A 13,722-nucleotide genomic window follows, 5' to 3' on the forward strand; every position below is an offset into this window, starting at 1 on the left:
ATGTATTATAAGGAATAAAATATTCTCTACCGTACATTTTAACACCTTCAGCGCGGCGCGAATTTTCGCACTGTGCTGAAGGTTCTAAAAAACAGGCGGGGCCGTGACGGAACGGTTCCGTCATAAGCACAGCCCAACCGGCGCTCATGACGGAACCGTTCCGTCACAAGCATCGAAGGGGTTAAACAGGAGTTTATACAGTGATTTCATTCAGTTTCATATATCTATATGGTCATGGAACTCCTCAGTGACTTATAATGTACAGCATCGGGTACTTTATTCCAGTGGCGTAACGAAATTTGAGGGGGCCCCCTGCAGCTCAGGCCCCCCCGCACCGCGGGGGCTGCGTAGGCCTGTGTTACGTCCCTGATTTATTCTTTATATAATACAGGGGAGCCTGCAATCCCTCTTTGCAAACCCCTGTTTCTAATTTACTTATTACCTTGTAGTTGTGACAGTTGAGTTGTGATGTCATAATGTCTGCTGCCAGCTACCAAGGTGAAAGGAAGGCAACAGAGCTTATTACAGCTGCGGCTTAAATACGTTGTTCATGTGGTCTGTTTTTCAAAAATGAACTGTGATAAGCAGAAAGGAGCTGGTCCTGGAAATATTTGTATTTTTTGCACAGATAGGTCATTTCAGGAAAAAAAATCTCTGCATGATACTACGGTATGTTCATTATCCGACTTACATTAATCTGATTCTTATACATTTTTTGTAACAAATGACTAAATGTTTTTTGGTGTGTTTCATTTCACAGTGCAGACTCTGTTTTTATTCTTCATGCCTGTAACCATACTATCTCTTTTTTGATAAAGCACAAGACACCAAGGATTTATGCAGTTTGCGGTAAGGATGATGGCATGACTACGTATTCAGGAATAAAATACCATCTGCTGAACGTTAAAATGATATTGCAAGTCACTTCAGTGTTCCATGAACTTATAAAGGAACTCGGCCTCACTCCTTTTTATGGTCATGGAACTCCTATATGGCTACCATTATCCTAATTATGTACGGCAGGAGGTACTTTAGCTCATATGTTACTATTCTTTCTTAAAGAACGCTTAACAGCTTCTATCATATTTACCTACTAAACTCGGGCCGCTGGAATTATGCAGCAGGAGAGGGTCAAATTATGTGCCAGGGTTGAGTACATTATGCAGCAAGAAAAGACCAATTATGCAGCATAATGTGGCACATTATTATTTTGTAATTTTTATATTTTTAACACTGTCTAGCATTGGTTGAACCTCATAAGTACCAGTTTAACACCCAAATACAGCAATAAGCAACAGAAAGATGCCCGGTAAACCTTATCAAAGGGCCTTCACTGCATTTTTAGTAACTGTTGAACTTTTAGAGCTAGAACAAAACATTTTTTGGATTAAAATCTACGTATTATGCAGCAGATGATGGATCATGTTGAAAATGAGGCAATTCTATAACTATGCAAAATACGCCACAGCCTCATGGTCACATAATTCCAATGGCCCTGACTATACTTAGCTGTATGTACCTTGTTACATGTCATTAAGTTGAAGCAGTGGGAGCAATATTATAATTCATGCAGTATAATGCATGTGATAAGAGTGGGTGTATGCCGCACAGAGCTCTGCTTTCAGAGACGATAATATGGCCTCTTAACAAGGACACAGCTATAATCAAAGCAGAATGGACTGTGTGGTCCTGGGGTGTCAGGCGCCCACCGCATCCGCATTTAGTCTAATCTTTTTACTGCATAATCAAAGCGCATAGTGCAAATTTTCCTTAGATCAAGGCCCACGTGATACGTGATACGTGCTACGCCACTGCCCCTCACACTCAAAGGAGAGACAAGGAAAGAGTGTGTGGTGCCACAAGGCACACTATGTGGGGAAGCAGAAAGGCATGAAAACAATGTAAAGGAGGGCTGGCCGGTCTGGAAGAACCCTGTTGGCGCAGCGCAGAGGTATTCACTCCGGGGAGAAAACAGGGCCTGTGCAGTTGCACCCGCGAACAACAGAAACTGTGCAGCAGAAAACAGACCTGTTCCAACTAGGAAGTGCATAGGAACAAGAGCCTAAGCCCCTTGCCTCTACATGAAAACATAGCCACCCACCACACAGGCTGGACCATGGGCCTCAAACCCCGACCTAACTGCCAATCAGCAAGCACATACAACCCACTACCCAATGGACATCACGCAGGTTAGGTTGGAAGGTCGCAAGACCCACCCCCGCCTAATGGAGCGCCTCTGTGAGGCTAAGTCACACACACAACAACAAACCACCCACCCCACTCAACGTGATCTGTAAACTAAAGCCCCCAGTCGAGAACATCTACTGGATGAAGCACAACTGCAGGGCCATGTCAGCACAAAGTGCCAAGAAGCCGAGCATTTGCCAAACGCTGAGCTATTCCCATACTCAGTAACAACACACTGCAGAGATCTGGTAGAATCGTATGTGGAGCGTGGGAAAGCGCGAAGGCATGAAAACAATGTAAAGATGGGCGCCCCATTCTCTGGCCAGCCTCCCAGCACCATCTAAGGGTTCCTTGACTCTGCACAGGACATGAAGGGAGATAGCAAGGCCTCTCAAAGTGAAGGGAGACGCTGTGTCGCAGCACTCGGGGAAGAGAGAACGAGGAAGTGGCGAGCGCGGGAGAGGATCGGCTTTCTTCGCTTCAAGCCTCGGTCTTGGCCGCCTTCCTCAGAGGCCTTTGATCGCGCGCGCAGGCAGTGAGGCGCGTGAAGGTGGCGGCGTCACGCGACAGGGCCTCCCGGCCGCCACGAGACATGAAGGAAGGCTTCGCTCTGTGATCGCGCGGCCGGACTCCCCGAAGGGGATTGGAGCCATTTTTTGAAGGAGATCAAAACCTGGCTTCAAAATAAACAAATATTCTGGCGCTTTAGGGGGTGCAGACGGTTCCAGTGGCCTCCGGAGGAAGGACGGGGGATATAGGCTGTTGCCAGGGTCGAAAATGTATCTGTAGTTACTGAAGAAGTAACAGCAATTTTGCAACGAGCATTTGCAAACCCAGTAGGTCGGGCCGTGGGCAGACTGCAATCTTTTTTATAAACATCTGCAATAGTGATTCAAAATTTAAAAGTAATATTTAAAATGGTATCTCTGCATATGCTTAGCTGGGCCGGTTGTGGTTCCCAGTCCGACCCTGCCTATGAGCCTTTTAAAGGCAGCACAGTGGGCCAGCCGCCGAAGGACCGCCCAACAGGTTTACATCTTGTAATCCGGCGGGCGGACAGCTGTGAATTTGACGGGGTGGTGCGTACCGCCTCGCTCCCACAAAGCCAAACCCATAATGAGGCCCTAAGTTACTTGAGTCACTCCATGGGGAGGCAACTATTTTAGAATGATTGCCCTGAAATTGCACCAACGCTGCATCAGTCCCTATTCTCCTCTGGGTGGCGCAATTCTGCTGGTTCAGATACCTTTGGAAAATGGTCCAGCGGATGGTATTTTCATCAGATTTGCTATTGTGTTGCTTTCCTAGCTTCATGAAGATCAAGTTAACAGCAAACAGGGCACATTAGACAAGGGCTGACAGCACCAACGTGGGACAATTAAACAGTTCTGTGGCACTCAAGACAGGAAAAGAGATCAGAGAGGACTACATCCGTCCTTATACATGCAGCCCTCTGCAAGACCTCAACCTCTACATGGAATAATTCAGATACCGAACCATAAACAAACGACAGCCTACACACACTGCTAAGATGGGCCACTCATTGCAGTCGAATAACAAACATATACAAGGAGCTCAGGGGCAAAAGATAGCCTATCAGCCCTTAGGACCAAATGTGGAGGAGACCTTGAATGGGAATTGGCTGACTGATCAGCAATTCTCCACTATGTTGCAAAGGTAACCAGAAACGTATGCTTCAAATTGTAGAAATTCAATGATATGCACTGCACGTACCTTACACCTGATAGATTACACTTGATTAGTGCTTAATTTGTAAAAGAATAAGTGCAGGGCCAAAGGTTTTGCTTAGAAGGCCGACATTATCGAAGGTAAGAGTGCTGAATACCAAGTCTACGTTATCTTAAATCCACCTGATGCCTCTTAAATCCACCACCAGACACTCCCCGCCTTTTTAATCTCACTGCTGCACTTGTTTTTCATTCCTGCTTTCATCCTTTGTCACTGTTTTTCTATCTCTTTTTCCTTCCTTACCTTTTGAATTTTTCTTTCTCCAGCCCTGGATTAAAGTTTGTTAAGGAAAAATAAGTGCAGGTTCCCAAAAATGAGTGCCGGTGCGCCCCAACCACTGGCTCAGATTAAACACTGCATATGATGTTCCCTAACGTACCTCACAGGTGCCCCAGTTGCAACGCTGATGACGCAGATTTCTAACCCATGATCTGGGACTGCATTGTTATCCAGACTTTCTAGAGTGTGATATGCAAAAAGTGACGAGGCTGACCTATAAGCGACACATGCAACCACCAAAAACGTGTTTCTTAAGGGTGATTACTTGGCCAAAAACTGACCAAGCCAACAACAAATGAATCGACTTAGCAATGGCTTTCACGAGCCATCATGGTTAAGGGGAGGTCCCTAGCCGCCCTTCCGTTGAAGCTTGGAAAGCAGCATTACATAAGTGGGCACAGGCCAAATATGATTCTATTAGAAATACATTTAAATACATAGCCAGGAGTTCTGGTGAACTAACAGGGGGTTGGGACTCAAACCTGTCGGGACTAGCTCCCAAGTCAGATCATCGACCACCATGAAGACAATCAGGACACAATCACATACTCTAGCATGCCAAATAATATCAAGCATTACCATTTATTTAACCTAGTTTTAACCTTGAGGATGTGGCCTAACGGCTAGAGCGGTCAACCGCGGAGATGGGGATTCGGCTTTGAGTCTCAGCAAGGACCCTCAAAATCCTGTGATTCTGGGCAAATCACTTAATACCCCCATGCCTAACAAACAAAATGAATGTGTCCATCTCTAACGCAACTCGTGCTCATGTAAAGCGCTCCGATACCTTTGGGTCGAGTTCGCGCTATATAAAACTCCCCCCCCCCCCCCCCCCCCCAAAAAATACCATACACTGATACTCGGTGTCGGGCAGCCAGACCCATTATGACAGCAATGCAGCTGAAAAGCGGGATCTCCTAGACAACGGCTCTTGTAAATGTCAGAGCCCTGACATACTTTTCGATTTTAAAGCTCTCTTGTCCTCCTGACAGCTACCCTACCTTGAAAGACGATCTCATTACATTAGGTAATGAACTTTGAAAAGTGCACCCTTGTATTACTGGCTGCTTTGACTTATATGAAGAAACACAGTATATAGCATTCTTTTTTATAGAAAGGTGGGTTTGGCTGTATGGCGCAGCGGCCAGGGTGGCTGACTCTGGAACATGGGGCTCAAGGTTCGATCCCCAGCATCGGTGGCAGGTTAGCCCAGCACCATGTGACTCTGGGTAATAGCTTGCTTAATATTGCTGATGGCCACTAGTGCCTTGAGACCCTTAGGGGGTGATTAGTTTGCACTTTACAAATACTGGTTTATTATTATTATATTGAGGAAAAACATTTCTAGCTGTAGCAGTGATATTAAGGTGCCCTGCACAGATGGAGTTTGTGCATGTATAAGTAGCTGCACGTATAAGTAGGGGTTGTGTAGCTATAGTAGTGTATTTATAAGTAGGTTTATAACTGATGGTAGGTGGGTGTGGAGTGAAGAATAGTAGATCTAAACTTAAGTGTATATTTTTACCTCCACACTGTGACAGTCTGTATTCTGTTGTCATTACTGTTATAGCTCGACGTTAAAGCTTCGATATTGCGAAAGCAGACTGCCAAAACAGTACAGATGGTCATGAGTTTCTTGAGGAGAAATTAATTTGAACCATGAAATGGACAAATACGGAATTTGGGAAGGAACTGCAAAGGCCCTACCATGAATACAACAGCGCCTAGAGCATCATCGTCAACAGCCAGACCACAACACTTCAATCCACCAGCAGCTAAAAAAAGATGACTTGTAGGCTTAAAGGGCGATAATGGTTTTATTGATTTACGTTGTTGGTCTCTGCTCGTCTTGCATTGCCTCTGTCTGAGGGCGTTTTAAGCCCCACAGGAATTAAGCCTGTGGCATGGGCAACTTAATAGAGGTACAAACTGCTTGAGTAAACTGTCGGAACCAGGCAGCCACTGAGGGCTTAGCTGATGGGGTGGGAGCCCTGTAGACTTCTAAAATATGAGAGAGAGAGTGAGAGAATGAGAGAGTGAGGGAATGAGAGAGAGGAAGAGAGAGAAAGAGAGAGACAATGAGAGAGAGGAAGAGAGAGAAAGAGAGAGACAGAATGGGAGAGGGAGGGAGAGGAAGCGAGAGATAGAGAGAGAATGAGAGAGAGAGAGAGAGAGAGGGGGAAGAGGGAGAGAGTGAGAGAGAGGGAGGGAGGGGGAGAGAGAGAGAGACAGAATGAGAGAGGTTTTGACGCAACCCCGCCCCCCCGCCTACCGATAGGCCCACGCGCTCCCCGCCTCCCGCCTGACCCGCCCTCCAGGATCCCTTCTTATGACGCCCCCTCAGCGACCGCGCAGCGGACGCGCGCAGCGGGAGCACCGACTGAGCGCCGAAGGTGCGCCAAAGGTAAGCCCGTCTGCGCCCGTCCGCGCCTGGACCGCGCCCAGCGCCAGGACCCCTGGCCTCCGCAGACCCCAGCCCACCCGCCGGACGTACGACGCCGCCACCCTCATCGCACTCAACGACGGACGAGCCCCGGGATGCTACCGTGCCACCCCGAGACGCACCCACGGACCCTTCATCTGCCAGTCCTGCAAGTTCACCTGCATCCGGACCTGCCTCGCACCAGCACCCGCCAAGACGAACACCAGCACCAACCACCTGAAGTGCATCCTGCTCAACACCCGCTCAGTCCACAGACACGCCATCGAACTCTGGAACCTCATCGACACCACAGCACCAGACGTTGCCTTCCTCACGGAGACCTGGATGAACGCCTCTTCAGCTCCCGACATCGCCATCGCCATCCCAGAGGGCTACAAGATCACCCGGAGGGACCGCACTGCCAACCAGATAGGAGGAGGCATCGCCATCATCCACAGGGACACCATCCGCATCACGACCAGCACAGACGACATCCTGACCACCGCCGAACACCTACACTTCCAGATCCACACCGACCCGAAGACCACCCTCAGAGGCACCCTCATCTACCGACCCCCTGGACCACGCACACGATTCAGCGAGGACATCGCCGACTTCGTCAGCCCGCATGCCCTCCCCTCCGCTGACTACATCCTCCTGGGGGACATCAACTTCCACCTGGAGAACAACAACGACCGCAACACCACCACCCTGCTGGACAACCTCGCCAACCTCGGACTCAAGCAGCTGGTGACCACCCCCACCCACCTCGCCGGACACACACTCGACGCCGTCTTCTCATCCAGCAAAGACATCACCTTCAGCCACGCCACTGGACTCCACTGGACGGACCACAGCTGCGTCCACTTCACCTTCAGAAGAACGACGACCCACCACCACCAGCAACAGGTTGCCCGAAGAAGCTGGAGCAAGATCACAGCCGACCAGCTCGCCGCTGCCCTGAGCCAGCACCCTCCCGCCAGCTCAGCGAACCCCAGCCAGGCCGCCGACAACCTCACGAAGTGGATCAGCAACTGCGCGGACGTACTCGCCCCACTGAAGACCCCGCCCAGCAGACCCGGCAGCAAGAAGGCCCCATGGTTCACCGACGAACTCAAGAGCTCCAAGAAGAACTGCCGAGCCCTCGAGAAAGCCTGGAGAAGGGAGCCAACACCGGACAACATGACCACCCTCAAGCTTGCCACCCGGAAGCACCACCAGCTGATCCGCGACACCAAGAAAACTGCATTCAAGGACCGACTGGACAACAACGCACACAACTGCAAGGAACTCTTCAACATCGTGAAAGAGCTCTCCAACCCCAACGCCGGAAACAACGACATCACCCCATCGCAAGAACTCTGCAACTCCCTCGCCTCCTACTTCCACAACAAGATCGCGGACATACACAACAGCTTCAACACCCAACCGACGAACGCCACGCCCGACTCAACCGAACCACCGCCCCCCACCACCACCCTCCGCGCCTGGACTCCTATCAGCACCGAAGACACCGTCCGCACGATGAACTCCATCCACTCCGGATCTCCGACCGACCCTTGCCCTCACCACGTCTTCAACAAGGCCGACGCTGTCATCGCACCCCACCTGCGGGACATCATCAACACCTCATTCGACACCGCCACCTTCCCTGAGAGCTGGAAGCACGCCGAACTCAGCGCTCTACTCAAGAAACCAACAGCGGACCCCACCGAACTGAAGAATTACCGCCCCATCTCGCTCCTCCCGTTTCCAGCCAAAGTCATCGAGAAGACCGTCAACAAGCAGCTGGCCGCCTTCCTTGAGACGAACGGATCCCTCGACCCCTCACAGTCTGGCTTCCGAGCCAACCACAGCACCGAGACCGCCCTCATCGCTGCCACCGATGACATCCGAACCCTGATGGATAACGGAGAAACAGCGGCGCTCATCCTCCTAGACCTCTCCGCGGCCTTCGACACCGTCTGCCACCGCACCCTAGTGCAGCGCCTCTACGACGTCGGAATCCAGGAGAAGGCACTGGAATGGATCATCTCCTTCCTCGACGGAAGAACCCAGAGAGTCCGCCTACCTCCGTACAAATCAAAGGCCACCGAAGTCATCTGCGGCGTACCCCAAGGATCCTCGCTGAGCCCAACCCTCTTCAACGTCTACATGAGCCCCCTCGCGGCCATCGCACGCCAACACAACCTGAACATCATCTCCTACGCCGACGATACCCAGCTGATCCTCTCCCTTACCAACGACCCCGCCGCCGCCAGAGCCAACCTCCACGAAGGAATGAAAGAAGTAGCCGAGTGGATGTCGACCAGCCACCTGAAGCTGAACTCGGACAAGACGGAAGTCCTCATCCTGGGATCCTCGCCCTCCGCCTGGGCCGACTCCTGGTGGCCCCCCGCCCTGGGAACTGCACCCAAACCGACAGACCACGCACGCAACCTGGGCTTCATCCTGGACTCCTCCCTCTCCATGACCAAGCAAGTCAACGCAGTCTCCTCGTCGTGCTTCAACATCCTGCGCATGCTACGGAAAATCTTCCGGTGGATCCCCACCGAGACCAGGAAGACTGTCACCCAGGCCCTCGTCACCAGCCGACTGGACTACGGCAACGCCCTCTACGCCGGAACCACCGCCAAGCTCCAGAAGAGACTCCAACGGATCCAGAACGCCTCAGCCAGACTCATCCTCGACATCCCACGACACAGCCACATCTCCGGACACCTAAGAGACCTGCACTGGCTCCCGGTCAACAAGAGAATCACCTTCCGTCTCCTCACCCACGCACACAAAGCCCTACACGATCAAGGCCCGAGCTACCTCAACAACCGCATCAACTTCTACGCTCCCAAACGACACCTCCGATCAGCCAGTCACGCCCTCGCCGCCGTCCCCCGCATCCGAAGAACGACAACAGGAGGAAGGTCCTTCTCCTACCTGGCTGCCAAGACCTGGAACTCCCTCCCGACCGACCTGCGCCTGACCCAAGACCACCTCGCCTTCAGGAAGAAGCTCAAGACCTGGCTGTTCGGGCAGTAGCAGCACCCCCCCCTAGCGCCTTGAGACCCTCCGGGTAAGTAGAGCGCTCTATAAATGTCTATGATTGATTGATTGATTGGAGAGGGAGGGAGAGAAAGAGAGAGAGAATGAGAGCGAGAGAGAGGGGGGAAGGGAGAGAGAGAGAGAGAGAGAGAGAGAGAGAGAGAGAGAGAGAGAGAGAGAGAGAATATGAGAGAGAGAGAGAGAGCGCGAGAGGTATTTATTGAAGGGAAAAAGGCAAAATTACCATTCCTCGGAGACGAAGTGCCGCACCTCTTAAAGTCACAAGGGATTTGAAAGGGTCACGTTTCTTTGTTACTTCACGTGGCAGCTCTACATAAAGTAACAAAGCAACTCATGTCCCTTGTTCCGTTTGAAAAAAACAAGCAGGGAGAAGGAAGGTAACTGCCAGGTGTTACATTGGATAAAATAAAATGCATGGATGATTCAGAGGTATTTTAGTGACGGACATTCAGGGTCCAAAAATACGCTTTGTGTTGAGCTCTGACGGTCTTTCTGGAATCGAAGTAATTGAATTTTGTTTGTTTTTTATAGCGCCCTGACTGCAATGCAAGTCTATCAGCGAGAGCACTGGGACTAATAGGTAAGTAATGGCAGTACTTGTGGAAATTAATGTAGACAGGAAGATAGAAGAAGTTAGGATGAGATTAGTGCTTATGCCTGACCAAGTAATAGTCATACGTCTACTTATATAGTGCGTCAGAGAGCACCCGTCTTAAATTCTGTAAATAACAGTTGTTATTATTACCACTTAAAGGACTGAATGCGTCTACCACATAATGATGGAAGCCTAAGGTGATCATGAAGATATTGGAACCCTTGGACTCTGTGCTACCATAGAGGTCAGCAGCGAGCGCTTAACTGAACCATGCTGCCTGGTGTGGCTTTAATCCTTTCTGCTACTTTCTGAATTCCGCCTCAAAAGAAAGGACTGTGAAGAGCTTCAGAGAAACGAGTCTTAAGAGTGGAATGACTTCCTTCCAAAGTCCCCGCGTGGTCCAGTGTGGGGGTCACCTACACTGAGCTTTTGAGCTGCCGGCCGGAGGCATCTGGTTGGCTGGTAGGGAAGCAGCAGGGATATGGGTGTAATTATTATTATTGAAATAATCTTTACAGGTGAAGTTTAGACAGCAGAAGTAATTTTTTAGGGATGTAAGCCTAACAATGACTGTGAACAACTCAGATGGAATTTTGACCGTGGTAATACATCTTTAGGGTGGGACTCTGGCTGCAGTATAAAGATGGGATTCTCACCACAGCAGTATCGCTTTATTTGTCCTCATTTGTGCAACAAAGTGTCGGAAAAGATCAGGGGCACACCTTCTCTCTGTACCGAATGGATGTCCTTTCTGCAGGTGTCCTGTCTTCCTAGCTCATTATAACAGAGGGAGGATACCTCTGGAGTCGCCATCTTCAAGTTCCTATAGATGAGGTTATTGCTGTATTGCATAATCATTGGACTTCTGTACCCCTTAGACTCCCCCTAAAACCCAGAGTTAAATTGATGTACCCATATGTCCCAGAATCCCAATCTCTTATTCTGTATCCTACACTGATCCAATTTCCCGACGTTTTGGACCGGGGCCAGACACTCCCCTCTCGTAGGGGGAATATGAGTTATCCATTTAATACACATCTCCCGCCTTGCTAGCAGTATTAACACAAATGCCAGTTTTTTTTGTTTATTACTTAACTCTGCCCTTATCCCACTTCCATTTACACCCCCAAACAATACTAAGCTTATGCTTACCTCCAGTTCTTTACTCAACACCTCAGAGAGAACCTTACCCACGTCTTGTCAGAATAACTGTAGTTAGGGGCATTGCCAAAACATGTGTCTGTCATTAGCCTTTTCCTCTTTGCACTTGGGAGCAGTATCGCTTATGGGTGTAGTAAAACCTCAGGGTACAGTTAAGACCTTGATAGTCGATTTTATGTGTGCAATTTTGACAAATGTAGTAAAAAAAAATGTACAAATATTGTGGAGTTCCAACCATGATAGCAAACCCCAAGAGTGCGTCTTTCAATGTGGAGGTATTTCAAGGGTCTGAATCAGACCTTGGCAGCACACTTTTATATTACATTCTGAGGGTCCTTCTGAAATTAGGCGTACGTAGATCTTACACTCTTGAATCGTATGTGATCCGAGTGGAGCTAAGGTGGGTCACACATACCCTTTCACAAACAGGGTATTGTGCTTATACACAGAGCGGGCTAGTGAGGACTGTGCTACCCCAGAACGCAGGACCACTTTCATGATAGCTGAAAGCATCTTGAGATGCGGTTTCTAAATCGTTTTGGCTTCCTTGGCTCAGATTTTTAATTTGTCGACACATAATTTTAGCTAAAATTGAATGATATGGAATAAGCAGCCATTGACCGGAATGCAGCAAGCATTGAAATAGTGCGCAACCATAGCGATGGTGGCACCTGTCAAACACTGAATACGGTCAACTGGTGCACTACATGTGGAGTGCTTTTCACCACCAAATACATGGTCTATACACAACTTCTGTGCATCTGCGTTCATGGAAGATTTCAACCAACCCGACTCCCTCCCTCAAGGTGACTGCGGAGACAAGCTCCTGGCTGCTATCACTACATCACAGGCCCGCCGCAGCTGTTCTAGACCTGGCTGCCTGCCCTTGCCTTTCGAAACGTAAATTATTTCTTGCACTCTGGGAGAAGGAGTACTGCAAATCTTCTCCTCTCCTCCTGAGGAATATGTAATTCCCTGGAAAGCACTGCGGAGGGATCCATCTGTACAAGAAGCAGGTATGGTAGAAATGTTTTGCCAACCGGTTTTGCTGTGGGTAACACAAAGGGGCAGAGGAAGGACACCATTGTACCCTCCGTGGGGTACGGCATGCCACCATCACCTGTACCTTGAAGCACACAGAGACGCTTATGTTACTACTGGAAAGAGTTCTAAAATCTAAATCCAGTTGGGTTGGCAGATTGGGGGCAGAGCTAGGTTCCTTCAAGATTTTGACAGTCTTCTGCAGAATTATAGCACACATGGACCTGGAAGGGAAACAGCGATTACAAAGCGGTCTGAACCACACATGCCACTACAACGAAAGCTTAACAACGCATGCATCTTTACCACCGCTTTTTTACCACAACCTGCCTTTACAATGTATGCCATTACCATGAAAAATGTAAGTATAAAGGTAAGTGTATTATAAGTATATCTGTGCAAGAAGGGATCTTTTAGGATTTAGGGTGGGTATGGGTATTGGGTGGCAAGGCGATTTTTAGGGTTTAGGGTGGGTATGGGTTTTTGGGTAGTAAGGAATTTTTAGGGTTTAGGGTGGGTATGGATATTTGGGGAGTAATGAATTTTTTTGGGTTGTGGGTTGGTATGGGATAATTGGTTTTGGATTGTTAAGGCCAAAATATATATATATTTTTAATTTTATTACATATAAGTATATGTATATAAACCAAATTGTATGTGTTTACACATATATGTAAAAATATATACACACATACGTGTGTGTATAAAAATACATACATATATATATATATATATATATATATATATATTTTAAAAACGCATGTTTCTACCACGCTTGCCTTTTCAAAGAAAATGTAAGTATTCTGCAGATAACTATAAAGCCAGTACATATATAAAGGCTTTAAAACATACTTTTTCATTGCAAAGGCAAGCAGTGTAAAGGCATGCGTGGAAAAGACACTGTCGCTGTAATGACCGTGTTGTTAAGGTATGCACAGTAATTGCATATGTGGTTGCGTCATACAACCACCTGGAGCACAGGGCAGGAATTTAATTGGCAAGCAGGGTGTTAATGACTCCTTTTGAGTCGAGCCTCAACTGCTTTGGCAAAAACTGAAAAATATACCTCAGGATGATGACGACCGGCTTCCTTTGCCCTCTTGTTGAGTTCGCTGGTTCTCCTCAGACTCTGAGGTTCAAGGGATGACGGCAGTCCTTCAACACACACATCCAGATATATAATGCGCTACAAAGAAATATAAGAGGATCAAGATGGCTGATATCCACC

At 48.7% G+C, this 13,722-nt stretch overlaps 1 protein-coding gene across 3 annotated transcripts in view; it reads right to left on the bottom strand.

Moving 5' to 3' along the window:
* The window catches only part of RAI1 (retinoic acid induced 1), a 576,051-nt gene that overhangs the window by 291,682 nt on the left and 270,647 nt on the right, over nucleotides 1-13,722 (bottom strand). Inside the window, exon 3 of one of the 3 annotated variants that reach the window (XM_078665207.1) lies at nucleotides 13,561-13,680. The exons of the other annotated variants lie outside the window; for them this stretch is intronic. The gene's annotated coding sequence lies outside the window, so the exon portion shown is untranslated. The remainder of the gene's footprint in view (nucleotides 1-13,560; nucleotides 13,681-13,722) is intronic. 3 annotated transcript variants of the gene reach the window in all.

Source organism: Lissotriton helveticus, chromosome 10 (assembly GCF_964261635.1).
Source record: "Lissotriton helveticus chromosome 10, aLisHel1.1, whole genome shotgun sequence".
NCBI classification, from domain to species: Eukaryota; Metazoa; Chordata; class Amphibia; order Caudata; family Salamandridae; genus Lissotriton; species Lissotriton helveticus.